This window comes from Glandiceps talaboti, chromosome 21 (genome assembly GCF_964340395.1).
Source record: "Glandiceps talaboti chromosome 21, keGlaTala1.1, whole genome shotgun sequence".
In the NCBI taxonomy this organism is placed as follows: domain Eukaryota; kingdom Metazoa; phylum Hemichordata; class Enteropneusta; family Spengelidae; genus Glandiceps; species Glandiceps talaboti.
In genome coordinates, this window is record NC_135569.1 from 3,297,030 (window position 1) to 3,311,585 (window position 14,556).

A 14,556-nucleotide genomic window follows, 5' to 3' on the forward strand; every position below is an offset into this window, starting at 1 on the left:
TAAAGAGTTTTCAACAGAATTGTTTAGCTGTGGTTTCAAGTGTCCCTAGATCCTGCCCACCTACCTGACATAGCCACATTCATGTCCAAGTTCTGCTAGATGGTACATCAAACCCCGCCTTTCTCTATTCATTTGAAACGACTTATCCAGGATAAATCATTTGAAGCTATAATTACTTCACATGCAGGTAAAACTATTTTGTACACGTTGGAAGAAGTATACAAAGGGAATAAAATGTCAGTTAAAACGCACACTTAAGTGAGAATAACATTATCCGATGAAATTATAATCATTTTTGCCTACACTGATCACTTTCTCATTTGGGTTGTTGCTAATTAAAGCACCTCGCCATCAATAGGCTGGTGTAGAAAATAAGTTAGTTTTCAATGGTTCATTGGTAATGTTTTACTTCTATACTAAGGACATAATGTCCTTCTCACTGTCACTGAACTGTTACAATATGGTGAGCGTGAAATCTTTCGTATTTTCTGACCATCTTCTGATATTTTTACAAATTCCATTTTAAATGTTATCATTTCACTGCAGGTCTGATTGAATAAATGTTCATATTTCAAAATGTGTATATCGTATCACTGTTTGAAAGTAGAAGGTTGTCGATAAACCTTCGACTTCTTCGTACAATATAATGTATAATGTTTGGAATGGCTCCATTCACCGAGATTTAAGAATCCTGTGATAAAGACATGTATTGAGGGACTGAAAAGATAACGTTGCCATAGCAACATCTTGTGATGTTCGGCTACTATTATAATAGATTATTAAAATATACAACTTTGACTATTTCGAGGTCAAGTTTGATCTTTCAAAGTCAAATCGTATAGCTTGTGAAGTTGATATTAAAAAATAGTGCTGAAGTTCATCTGTAATTAATATTAAAGCGTGTTCATCATATCCACGCATTTTTTCGAGATACAAGAAAAAGTCCCAACTAAATTGGAATCCTTCCTAATCATCAACCAGACTTGTACATTATGACTTCAAACACTACAAGGGAATACGCGATCAAAATGTGTTTGAGACAAACAATCGCTTCGTGACATCAGAAACAAAACTGACGACAATAATATCGTTAGGGGGCAGTCGGTCTCAAACTCGCAGGCTAAGGCTTCATTAATGTCAGATCTTCTCCTTGGTTTGAAATCTACCTTCAGGCTATTGCGGCAACCCTTTCCAAAGCTTGGTTTCTATTCGCTAAAATATTTACAATTCGCTACTTGAGAATCAAATGATGGATAAGGCGTACAGATTATGCTTTGCGAGAAGAAAAACCCGACTTTGTAAGCTCTCAGCCTCTAGCTTCCATATATAATATGCATTAAGTCAAAATACTACTGATATTGTGCAATCTCTTTCCGAAGGCTAGTCGAGTGAAAGTAACAAAATTCATTTTGATCTTGGCCAGATATTTGTAATGCGGAACATATTTCACTTTAATTTTGTTTTCCACATAGCCTGTGCTCACGTTCAAGAATCATGACAGTTACCAGGCGTGACTTTAAAAACAATCGTAGCATCTAATAAACTATTGCAGTTTTCATTAGTTTGAATATAAAATCTACTTTATCAATTATTAAATGTAAAATAATGAGAGCTTCGGTTATTAAAGGGTTGTCCTCACTAAAGGTGGAAATCATTGCCGGAAGAGAACATCTTCGAATATTGAAATACATGTACGCCATCACTCGGAATGTATTCACGTCAAATATTGGAGTTGTCTCGTCAAATCTTTCATTTTTAGATGAACACTGCTGACCTATTGACACACTACAGTTGTTGGATTACCGACATGGGAACAGCTGTTCGTCCAAGACTACACGCGCATTAGACGAATTTGACACTTTAACTGTATCACGTTAACGCGTGCACATACATACATACATACATACATACATACATACATACATACATACATACATACATACATACATACATACATACATACATACATACATACTCAAACTTAATATATAAGATATACTATGATTTACGAAGTCCAAATATAACATTTTAAGAGGAGAAAATTAAGTCAAATACCTGTAATTTCTTCTTCTTGGCACAACCCTAGAAACGAAAAAAGAAATGCAGTTATAACACTTTTGTAGCTTATAATGGCTGTAAGTTAGAAGTAAATCATCTCGTCTGACACCAGCTGGCATGCAGCTGTAAGCTCACTTAATATACATTATTTCATACGATACGTTTTCTTTTATATGACTTGGCAGTAACAGTACGTCGCCATTTCACAAGGGTGAATGATCCTAGTTTGCAATATAATGGATGAATTACATTTTTCAATACTATGTCAAGTAGACTAAAATCACAACTCAGTCATTTACATACACTATTGCCTGTAGAGCTCTGGTAATCTAAAAACATCAACTATCATATCACTCAACACAACGCACAACTCGAATCTCGGCGGTACACCTAGACATAACCAATCGTGTTGCTTCGTTTCTTATCGGCGTGTATAATCCATTAATACCGAAGTCAACAATGAGGTTTATCCTCGTTTACGGCCATTTATGACTATAACGAAAAAATTTCATTTAGGCTCGACGTTGTCTGAGGGCATTCAATATCCTACACTAGGACCTTCGAGATATCCTCTCCTGTTGTGAGAATATGTATCAATATCACACAATACAAATATGTTGGTTGTTGTTGTTGTTGTTGTTGTTGTTGTTGTTGTTGTTGTTGTTTAAAGACAGTGCTACTATCTATGTGATTGCTGTACAAAAATAATAATTCCATTACAAATTTTGTTCTTTTAAATTGAATTACGTTTTACAATATTAACCTGTCATACGTTGTTTTTTATGATGTCATTTATTCATTCATTTTTTTGGAGGGGAGTAGAATTGTGCAATATTTTCAATAGTAATTTAAAAGAGGTGGAGACCGGCGAAAATGTATCCTTAGCCACATTTGTTCTCGTCTCACTTTTTCCGACGAGCCTTGGTCAGATAATTCTATGTCATAATATGAGATTATTTAACGTGTTGTCAATATACACATTTATAGTCAGGCTTTAATCAGCTCTGTAAAGATTGTGTTTTTAGATTTTGTGTTACTCGCAATGAACGTGGAATGATAGTTCAACTTCGGAGTGAGGCTCTGTGCATTATGCGCGGTGTACTTAGAGCGGTACACTGCGCACTATAGAGGTGAATAGCTTAAAATTGTGTCGATTGTATTCGTCTTACGATTACGGTGTATTGTAGAAAGGCGTTGACAATACAGCAGAATACTATGCTGGACTTACGTTAATAAACATTGGATAAAGGAGTATTTTGTCCACCTGAAACATTCTTTCATATCATGTACGTGTATTATGACACACTGACTCAAATCCACGAGTTTTCAAAGCTTCGACAACATTCTGGATTTAACACCGAAAATTAGTCAATATTATTACGAATGTCATCACTTGTTATCATAAATCAAATTCGACATCATTCATATTGCAAATGATATCTCATCTAACTTTGGTTAATTTTGTTGAGGATATACTAGTCTCTGAATTGATTGCCAAATGCCATTTAACTAGGCTTTGCTAGTTAACAAGATTTGCAATATCAATTAAACACTCCAATAAACAAGAAATGATGATATCCTTGAAGAAATCAAGATGGTTTCAATGTCCAGCAGGGCAATGTCTAATTGAGAAACCCTAAGACGAGTCCGTGATACGCCAATCAAACCTATCGTTACTGAATCATAACTATTAAATATAGTCAAATATCATATAGAGTTGTATAGTTATCTCCAATATTTATGTTCGTTCAACCCAGAAAAATATGAGTGACCTAAGGGGCCTTTTCGATACGAGTCCAAGGTAAGTATTTTGTGACAAACCCCTTATGTCAAGAGTATTTTTCGGCTGATTGAAGACAAATATTGGGGAATTATAAAATCATATCTGCACAAACTTATCTATGAAAAATGGCAATTCTGAACGGTTTCACTCAAAGATGGAAGTGTTTGTGCAATAATTTCTGATGTAGGATCATTTGCAAAGTTGTAATAGCACTTTAGACATTGCCTCTTCACAGATTTGTAGTTACACGTAAATCTCTCCTTAAGGCACCTTCAGACTGAATCCATCCACAAATGTAATCAATGACGAGACCTTTCTTAAAAGGAGTTGCTAGTTATAGAAATTTAATTATTTCAAGTAATTATAAGACTAAAGCACTCATTCACGTTGTATAAAGACGGCTTAGATTGATAATCTCTCTTTACATGACTGTCTCTTTACATTTCCTTCTAAGTTTTACTTGGTACGTGTACTTATCAAGTTCAAAATAGCCATCTACAGCGACGAGGGTTTGCTGGAGTACGTACTTCACAACCATGAGTTTAAAAGGAAATAATTTCACTGACGTAGTATTTCGTCAAGATTGAACACAGACACGAAGCACCTGGTCATAAAGTACGTCGCAGATGTCGATTTCAAGAACACTTAAGAACATGTTATTATAAGGGATGTATTTCCTGTAATATATTAATGAGGGAAAACGTTGTAGTCATGAAATGTCAATGATCAAACACGCCATTGTAGACACATGGGTGGTGTCTATAAGTTCCTAGTGTATTGGACACGATTGCGCTTGCATATATACATATGAAAGTTGTCTGCGTGTTGCGATGTACTCCAAATTGTTAAAGCTATTGTTTAAATTCTGAAAACAAAGCAAATTAAATATTTTCCTTTGTGCTTTTTCTGTTATATTACAAATTTTAATTATTTTGTTTTGGTAAGAAAACGATTTTAATGTCAAAACGTCTGACTGGAACTTTATGAAAATGATAGTATTTAAGAGTATATGTTTATTATCAGTATTATGCAAATAAAATCAAACCATGGTGAAAAGATGACATTGCAAAGACACGGTGGTATTTACAAATTTCGAAACATTATATTCTCAGCCACTGTGTTCGTCATCCTAAATGAATCCTAAACTAAAATTACTTCTGAAAGAGAGATACGCATAAATTTTTGATTGCTCACTAAGTATTTCAAAATCGAAATAGCTACGTTTGTAAAAGTCCATGTGACGTGACGTCACTATGACGTCATGTCATATGACAGCCTTTAGACATCACTTACTTAGCATCAATGGAATATTACGTAATGTTGATTTTAACACAATCAATTATTCTCTAACATGTGGGAGGAAAGTTTTACATTTTAGATTGATCGATCTTAAAAGTAAATACTTTATGGCTGTATTATATTTATAAATAGTATATATCTTTCTAAAAACGACTAATTGTATGCACAGCAAAGTATGAAATGCCATAGTTCAAGGGTGAATTATTTACACATAATGTAGTAGATTGATTGATATACTACAAATTGTTTCAATGTTCAATACTATGATACCTTTTCCTACACTTTAGCATTTTCAATCCCCCCCCCACCCACCCGCGTTAAAATATGTAAGAATATTTAACCATTTACTCCAAAAATGTTAAATAAATACTTAATTTGGTGAATAATAAGACGTCGAAATTGCAATAAGCTGAAATATCAACTCACAGGTAGACAGTCGGTTGAAGCAATGAAAGTTAGATGATTCAAACATTGAACACAACACCTACACAGGGTGTGTGTGTGCTAAGGCATGCTAGACTTTTAGCAATCCTCCTAGGATGGTTTTTACTCTGCCAAATCGTATCGATCAAAGAGTAGCCCGTTGGCAGTTTTCTTCACCTTCTCTAGATGAATTCATGATTACGTCTGATCGAGAAAAGGATTGGCATTGTTAAGTCTCGCGCATTAACGTAGTCTAGTTCCAAACTGATACAGTATTATGTACTAAAAACTTCATTACTTTACCAGTCTAGTCAAGGCAGTTACAAAAGGTGTTAAATTGTGGTGCTCCCCTGTAGTGAGTAAAGCGCAAAAGGCGCATGTCAGTAGTAATCCATCACAAAATGACAGGCCGTCGTCATCAGACTGCACTGATATGCAAATGTCCAACCAGGACTCCACCTCCAGTCTGTTTACACTAAAATCATGTGGGGACACGACAACATCATCATGTTTATATGAACACGGTTGGGGAAGCACAGAAATATGTGCTCGAACAACTGCCTTGACTAGACTCGTAAAGTAATGAAGTTTTCATACGTAATACTGTACCAGTTTGGAACTAAACTACGTGTATTACTACAACCAATGCTCGAGAGAAAGGAGCTGACTTTGTGAAGTCGAATGTAGAATTTAGAATTTTTGTGACCAAAACACAACAGCATGAACCCAACGCGTTAAAATACACCGATGCGTTTGCTTGAATGAGGTGCGCAAAGGAAAGACTTGGCACAAAAGCAAAATTAGGTAAACACAACAGTAAAAGTGATATAGAAATAACAACGGGTGCCCCTGACATAGGTTCATGCGAAGCTTTTATCCCTTTATTATGTCTGTACAACTTGTAATGTACCAGTAACAGTCATACTCGATCGGTATAATGTGTAGCATTCTCAAAAATAAACCGAGTTATGCTAGCCAGCTCTATCCTGTTTTGTTCATGCTTTGATAAGTTACCAACACTGATTACATTGTATCTCTCTGCATGAATTTTTTTTTTAAATTTGTTGTGCTGGGAATTGCTCCCAGCTATTTTCTGTTATGCAGACAAATACACACAAACACACACAAATGCTACAGAAATCCATTCGCGTTTGGGACTACATAACAGGGTTATGTTGCAGGCTCTATATCACGTTGACGTGGATCTGCCAAGGCCTTCCCAGTCAGTCCACAGGCTATCCCAGAGTCACCCATGCCCGGCAAACATAGCACCATGCGCGCTCCACGTGAGTAATCGTCCCCGACTTTTCGAGTCATTACTCCAGGAGTCCCCCAAATTCGCACTCGTCTTGTGAGTGAGACACGGCTGAGTGATACAGCCTACCCATTGAGTCTGTAGAACACTCACCCTTGGTTTGGGTCGGTCACAGGAAAATTACACTAATTACATTGTATCTCTCTGCATGAAACATTTCTGATTACCAAGAGCAAGCAAACGCACCGGTGTTTTTTTCCTCATATTAAATGGAAGAAACGTTAATGTTGTATATGTTGGTGTTGAAATTTAAACATAATGGAGCCAGAGACACGTTTATTACAAAAGTTAGTCTCCTGACATAGAAAGATAAATTTACTGAAAGATCATTTCACAGACATTGGAGAAGAGTAGCAAAGTATGTCATTACAGTTTCGGACACTAAACATACAGGATATCTGTTTTCCAAGATTAATGATATTATGTTTAGAGTAACGGAACACGTTTAACATCAAAAATCCATTTGTACGGCAAATATTTCTTCTATCTCCAATTTTTCCAAACGTCAAATGTTACACTTTATATGTGTAAGCTTACTAAGCCGATAGATTTATATGTGCACTTAAGCTTGTACTTGGTTCATCGAACTTCTGAAATATTTTCCAGGATATCGTCGGAGCAAATTTTCACTTCACAATATATTTTCAACATCCTGGATCTCAAAATTGGGTTTGTTAACACAAATATAGATGAATCATCAAATATATGAATGAATAAGATGAAAATGATTAAAATCAAAAATCATTGTGCTTTGTACAACCGACATTTGTAATAATTGCCGACATTGTTTGTTAAGGTAGTAAGTAGGTAAAATCCACTCAAATTCCCAGGTGTTGTACGCGGTTTCCCTACCAGTGTTTTTAATAAAGGCGGTAAATAGATATTTTTGTTAAAAGTGGTAAGCAGATAAAAGCTCCCCGAGTTCCTCAGTTGGTTTACATGGCACCAAAATTATGATACAAGGTATAGAACTCTATGAAAATTGTTTTTATCAGACCCCTACCCCACCCCATTATTATTGGGTGTTCCCAAATCCCAGCATACACTGCAATATAATGTTTCGACTATATTTACAGAGAATCTATGATGCTAGTATATATCGTTTCCATCTGTATTATTAATGCAATTGGCGATCACTATAAACAGTAAATAATGGCAAAATTCAACATACTTAATGGTTGCTATCGAACAATTTGAAAAGAATAGGATTGCATTAAGACTAAGAGATAGCAGATAACGGTTCAACGACTTCCAGTATACCTACTTCAACATTTAATCTCTGACTGGAATCATTCTGCGTAAGACAAAAACCAACAACAAAAAGAACAAGTCGTTTTCAATAAAAGATCACGTTAACAAAAGTACTGAGATCTTAACGATTTGGAATCCGTACACGTTTGTATGTATGTAATATTGAATATTTTTAAGCAGAACGCTCTACTAAAACACTAATACAGAGAGTCGTGATCACGTATGCCAAGATAAACCAGAATGAGGACTATAAAAGTTCTCTGGTCTTTACATCGTATCGTAAAGAGGTATCGTTTTCCTTCTTTAACTGCTATCTTTGAATGCAATGACTCACAATCTTGTTCTTATCAATAACGGGTTTTCAATTTTATTTTTCGCCATGTGTAATATCACTTTTCTGGGAGAATAGTTCCCTCGATTTTTGTCTTTGAAATTTACATGCAAATATAAGCTTAAAGAGAGTAGAAAAGACCCTCCTAAAGTTTATTTTGACACAAACCTCTCCATTCTTACAATTTGATAGTTATGAATACAACTATATATACGAGTAAAAACGGTTTCTGTCATATGAAAGGAACATAATCTGTGCTAGTCTATAGATGTTCTCCAGTAAACGTGTAGAATTGAACTGTACAGCGAGTGGGCGAATATAGAGTTGGAATTTTAATAATTGTGCTGTATTTATGCATAATATTAAAAAGTCGTATAATTTCCAAAAGCTACTCATTTGGAATGTCTGCTGTGGGACTGCCGATTGTTTGTGCCTTTTCATGTTTATTCCTCTGTTTAGTTACTTTATTTCAGTTTGGAAGAGGAGATTAATGATAGGCTACTAGTGAGAGTTGTAATTATAATATCAAGATTTGACCCGGGCCAAGGTACTGTGACCCGGGTCGGAACTTATTCCGTCTCAGATCAAGTTTCTGTTTTTTCTTGATCAGTGCACTATGAACTTCTTGTGCATAACCAGTAATAGAGTTATATTGTATAGATTTATTGGACTAGCCAGGTAAAATATTCGTGACGGTGATTTCCGATGCGAGTCTCAAACCAAAAAGCGGGTCTCATGTGAAATAATACGGTGATTAAAGAATAAATGCCAAAATTTATATTAATTCCAATAACATTGTGTTAAAAGAAAATTGTTGTATGGATAATCGTATGCAAATGAGGTAATTAATATTTTAATTGTTAGACTGTGCGAAGGTGGGGGACGGGTGGTGTTGGCAGCACTCCTAGAGTACATGGACGATGCTTTGAGCGAGAGAAACAAAAATACATGGCTTACAATTTCACACCTTTTTATCGAGGGTTTTGATCGACAGATTGGATATCCATTAAACTATTGGTGTAAAAATGATATAAGTATTGTATTTCGTCTTCTCTGTACAGGGAATCCAGTAGGTTAATGAAGTAATGACCTTGTGATATTACAACATTGACAGCTCAGCGTATGTTCTGATGGTACGTGCTTACTACCGTAAACATAGCCAACAAAGATTCTCAATTACAAGATTAAATCTACCCGTCTTTGTCATTAAAAATCCTAATATTGGTATAAGCTGACTGAAAATGAGTTTTTATTGTTGACCATTAAGAAGCCATTAGGTTCCACACAGAACGCAACTTCTGATAATAATCATGCCAGCTTATCTGACGAATCGATCGGGCGCATGCGTAAAACTGGTCGGCTACTGTCAGTTTTCATTTTGTGGGTGTATCGACTATTTGATCAGCCACTAGAGTAGATAGCTTTTATCTCAATTCTAAAATTACAACGCAGTTAATTTACTTCTACTATTTAAATAATTGCGTATATTCATTTCTTGCTGGTGAGGAAAATTCAACAATATTCAAGTAATACGACAAATATTGCACATTTATTTATAACGGCCATGAAATAATGAATGATGATGTTACCTTTGTTGACTATATCTGTAACATAAAAAAATGATAAAAAATATAAATATTCTCAGAAAGGATGACAATTCCTGTTAATCTGATACCTAACTTAATAACTAGTATGTATCAATATTTTAAATATAACATTTCGCACGTTTTTCATTTCCTGCTCATGAACAATATTCAACCAAGCAACATTGTAACTTTAATCGTGTTGTATTTTCATTGTTACTCAACGTCCTGCGTGTTTACTGAGTAATTGTAAATTGAAATCTCAGATTTCATCCGTTCACTAAAAGACCTCGGTAAGGGGATTTCCACGTTAAAAGATTATGTGAAGCGTCCCAGTGTCCGAGCAACGTTACTGAAGTCGTTGTTACCTAAACGGTGTACTGTCATACTAGTAATGTAATTAGTAGATTAGGAACAAGGAGGAAATGTTATAAAAACGCAATCATTTCTCTATGATTTTCAGAATTGGGTATTTTTTCCTCGATGAGTCAAATTTACATATTATTCATTTGAAATGTGTTTGAGCGTGAAACCCTGTTAAGTTAAGATGATAAGTGTCATTTTTAGTTCACTGTCATGGTATCTTGATAGCGGATTATATTTTCACGGTTCACAAATTACCCTTCACCGCGTAAAATCAATAACCATCCTAAATCAACTAAATAAGATAATTACACGCTTTGACTGAAACGAGTGTTATATGCTATTATTGTGTCAATGTCAATGAACTTGGTTAATTTGCAATGGAAACCGTTGATACTTTTTCTCTAGTATATAGGTTATATTTGTCAAATCGACTTTTTGGCACAATGACTGAACACTCGTTACGTCACACATCATTAGTTCCACGGATCCATGTCTGTTTAAGCCACATTGTTGCTGTTACAATATTTCTCCGTCGATATTATGTCGACCAATACTCTGTCAGTTTCTGTATAACCTGCTAATTCATCACTTAAATGCCCATGATTCAATACCATGTTCTAACATTAGTGTTATCTTATCATGGAGCCTTAGGGGTGGGGATTAGATAGGATACCTTTTTAGTTTGGGGCCAGAATCTTCTTTATCTTCGTCAGTCAACTCTTAAGCCTAATCCGAACTGGACCTTTAACGCTAAAGATAACACTGTTATTCATTATTAATATTCTTTGATATCGACATCGAATATCAGTCTGAGATGTAAAAATAATTGCTTGCGGGTCGTTTAAAAGCTTTAGTCATTTGGGAAAGAGCCAGGCAATAGATACCACGACTGACTCACTATGTAGACCAAATACACCTTTCAATTGCAGGAAGTTTTAAATGTTCCGTGGTTTAATAAATCTTAAAATGAAACATAATGGCTACTGGCTATTGTAATTATAAGCGAGTGTAACTTGCAGTTATAGTAGAAGTTCCGATTCAACGACGGATGGTGACCTGCAGACGATCCAATTAACAATGTTTCTACATTCCTCTTACTTCCTGCACTCAATGAGACTTAGTTGCTTTCAAGAAATCGTTGACCAGCCAAAGCAGTACACATTATGTAGTGTAGAACAATATGGATAAAGGATACAAATTATCTTGACCCAAATAAATGAAAATCACCACAGCAAATACAGGTCTATTTTCACCCTTATACGAAGTATACCTTTGAACTTGTCACTGATAATTTTAGGATTACAAAGTCATCTTTCAAATAACCAATCTCGTCATGAAATATAATCAGTGGCAGATTGCAAAATTTGGCATTAATATGACGTCTATTATTCACGATATGTATACCAAATTAAAAACGCCGTAGTCAATTTCGCACAGGTGTTATTTTATAAGCGAAAACAAAGACCACGGGAATAATACGGCGCTATGGGTACGTATTTATTACTGTGTTGTTAATCTGCAATTTATTGGTGTATCCGAGGTAATTTCTTCACACGGCTAAGCTTAGACAACCTTAATTAGATGAAATTGAGCTCGATAACAGTATCTAATTTTTGAATGATAGAATAAGGTATTTTGGAGCCAATAAAACTTTTCAATCACGTGATTAGATGTTGATTGCTGCAGCTGATAAGGTGATTGTTTGAATAACTTTGTTTAATTTACGTAGGTGATGATATACACGATAAGGTGCAGTCTAACTTTAATTTCGGAAATTAAGAGTTGTAACTTTTTGTCGATGTAAGCTCGAACCACATAGCGTAAGCTTGCACAGTAAGACTCGTTTTCGGGACTTTTGGACTAAAATGAAGACATGATTTTTAGTTCAAGTAAAAATACAGTCGCTGATAGAACATACGACATTGAAATTAAAGATTAAAATATACTACAAGTAATTTTGTAATGGTTGCATTTTAGAGACGTTAATATTTTACCAAAGATGTCGTTGGTGCTGACATGTTCAACCACTTGACTCGAGATGTATCTTAATACAGGAAATTGTGAGTGTTATTCACCAAGTATTACAGTCACGTGTCTAAGAGTGACGTTTCACATTGTATACACGTGTAACCGTCACCGTATAAAACAGAGAAACGGCAAAAAAATAGGAAACAGGAAGTTTGACCTTGCACGACTTTAGGATACGCTTTGATGGAACATCCGTGAAGCTTAGCAATTAAAACTGGGTAACATTGAAATATGGAAAATGTTGACATATGGAAAAGTGGTCGTTGTGTAGTATATTTCTTTCCATCTTTCCACTGTTCAAAGGTATCTGGAAATACTAAGGCCAAATAAAAACAATAGTGTGTTTCCCATTACCCGACCAACCCTAGTTTAAGCCGCTATCCCTAAACACTTTTTACATGTAAAAAGGTAAAATTGTGACAATTTTCTTCTATTTCCCTGTAGATTTTCTTGCCAAGGTATCTTTGGTTACTTTTGTAAAAAAAATCACATTCCAGAGAGAAACGATGTCATTTCAGCCTATAACAGCACAGTCTGCATACTGTGTTTGTCTACTTCTGAATCCCATAATTGTATTCATTTACTTCAAATTACACCTCGTCAACTGTTATGGAAGTATTGTGACCAACGACCATCGGAGTAATTAAAAAATAAAAATATCAACTATCCTATTTTCTGAAGTCATGTTATCAGAAACGGTTCCTTTTTTTCTTTCCAAAGTACAATAAATACAAGATACACCATACTGACCTTTGTCCAGACAAACTCTTCCCTCAACTCTCTAGTTTTTTTCACACTATACTTATTTCTGTTGTTCTCAACATTACAGTAGCAATGGTTTATAAACTCAGTAATTAAACAGGTTTATAATTTTTAAACTTCAATATTTAGAGTAATATTCTTGTTATACTCAACCGAGGTTACTTCATTTTTTCATGTCTACGTTTCGGCAACGTGACTGTTGCCTTCCTCGGGACAGTTTATAAACTTTTTACTCAAGGGAACATACTTGCATAAAACCTCGATAGAATTATTCTAATGTAATTGTAAGGTCGATGCATTGTCTTCTATAATAATACAATTCTCTCCTGGCATGGTTAGAACTGTTGATTGTTTAGTAGGGATTTCTGTGACATTTTTGTACGTATAATGAATTGCGTCATCGGATAACGTATAAGCTATATCGTAATACCAGGTTTGAGTTCAGTTAATTGCAAGTGATGGTTAAGTATGCTTCAATAAGTACAACACTGTGATTACCTTTGAAATATGTAGGAAATATTACGCCTCAGAACGTTTAAGCTCAGCTCGTGCCACTTTAATATACTGTGGATGAATGCCCTGAAAAACCTAGAATCGAGATCTCGTTTACTAGAATCGAGATCTCGTTGAAATGGACATGGTCACATTTTTAATTTACTTAATGCCTACAAACGTCTATGCATCCTATAGGATATTACTTTAATAAACACCATACTAATTATGAAAGCATAATTAAAAGATTCGTGTCACTTACAAATTATACCTAACAAATTGGAAATTAAAACTGACACAATATGTCATCAAATGAAGTAATCTTACATTTAACAATGTAAGGACAATCAGCTTTCCGGAAACATTTGATGACATAGACACCTGATTGTAATGACCCATATATTATCAAATGCAAATGACACGTGCGTCATCAAAATTTGCATATCTAATATTTGTGTGATTAACACCTACTGCTTAATCAAACCACATCAACAAAATGTATGTTAATCGAATGGAAGAATTTAAGTAAACTTGAAGCAAAGTAGAGATTAATGTTATTTTAATTCGTAGGCGTGTAATTCATGCCACCAATGACTTTCTTATACCCATATTAGGAAATAAACACGTTTTCTATGTGATTTCAAGTAAAACGTACAATGTACGTAGTTGTTACAGCTGCTAACTGTGACATAGCAGAAACATATGGCCTTTCAAGAAATTGCAATATGATGTCTTTGAAATTGCCGGTATGATGGGGATTACACTGACGTCATGAATAATTTATTAACCAATACGTAACCGGATAAATGTCAAACATTGCTTCTAGAACATTCCCTCGATTCTATCATTTAGTTAATTAAAATTC

At 34.9% G+C, this 14,556-nt stretch overlaps 1 protein-coding gene across 1 annotated transcript in view; it reads left to right on the top strand.

Moving 5' to 3' along the window:
- Positions 1–14,556, top strand: part of LOC144451472 (uncharacterized) — a 38,568-nt gene that overhangs the window by 15,907 nt on the left and 8,105 nt on the right. The gene's annotated exons all lie outside the window — the stretch shown is intronic.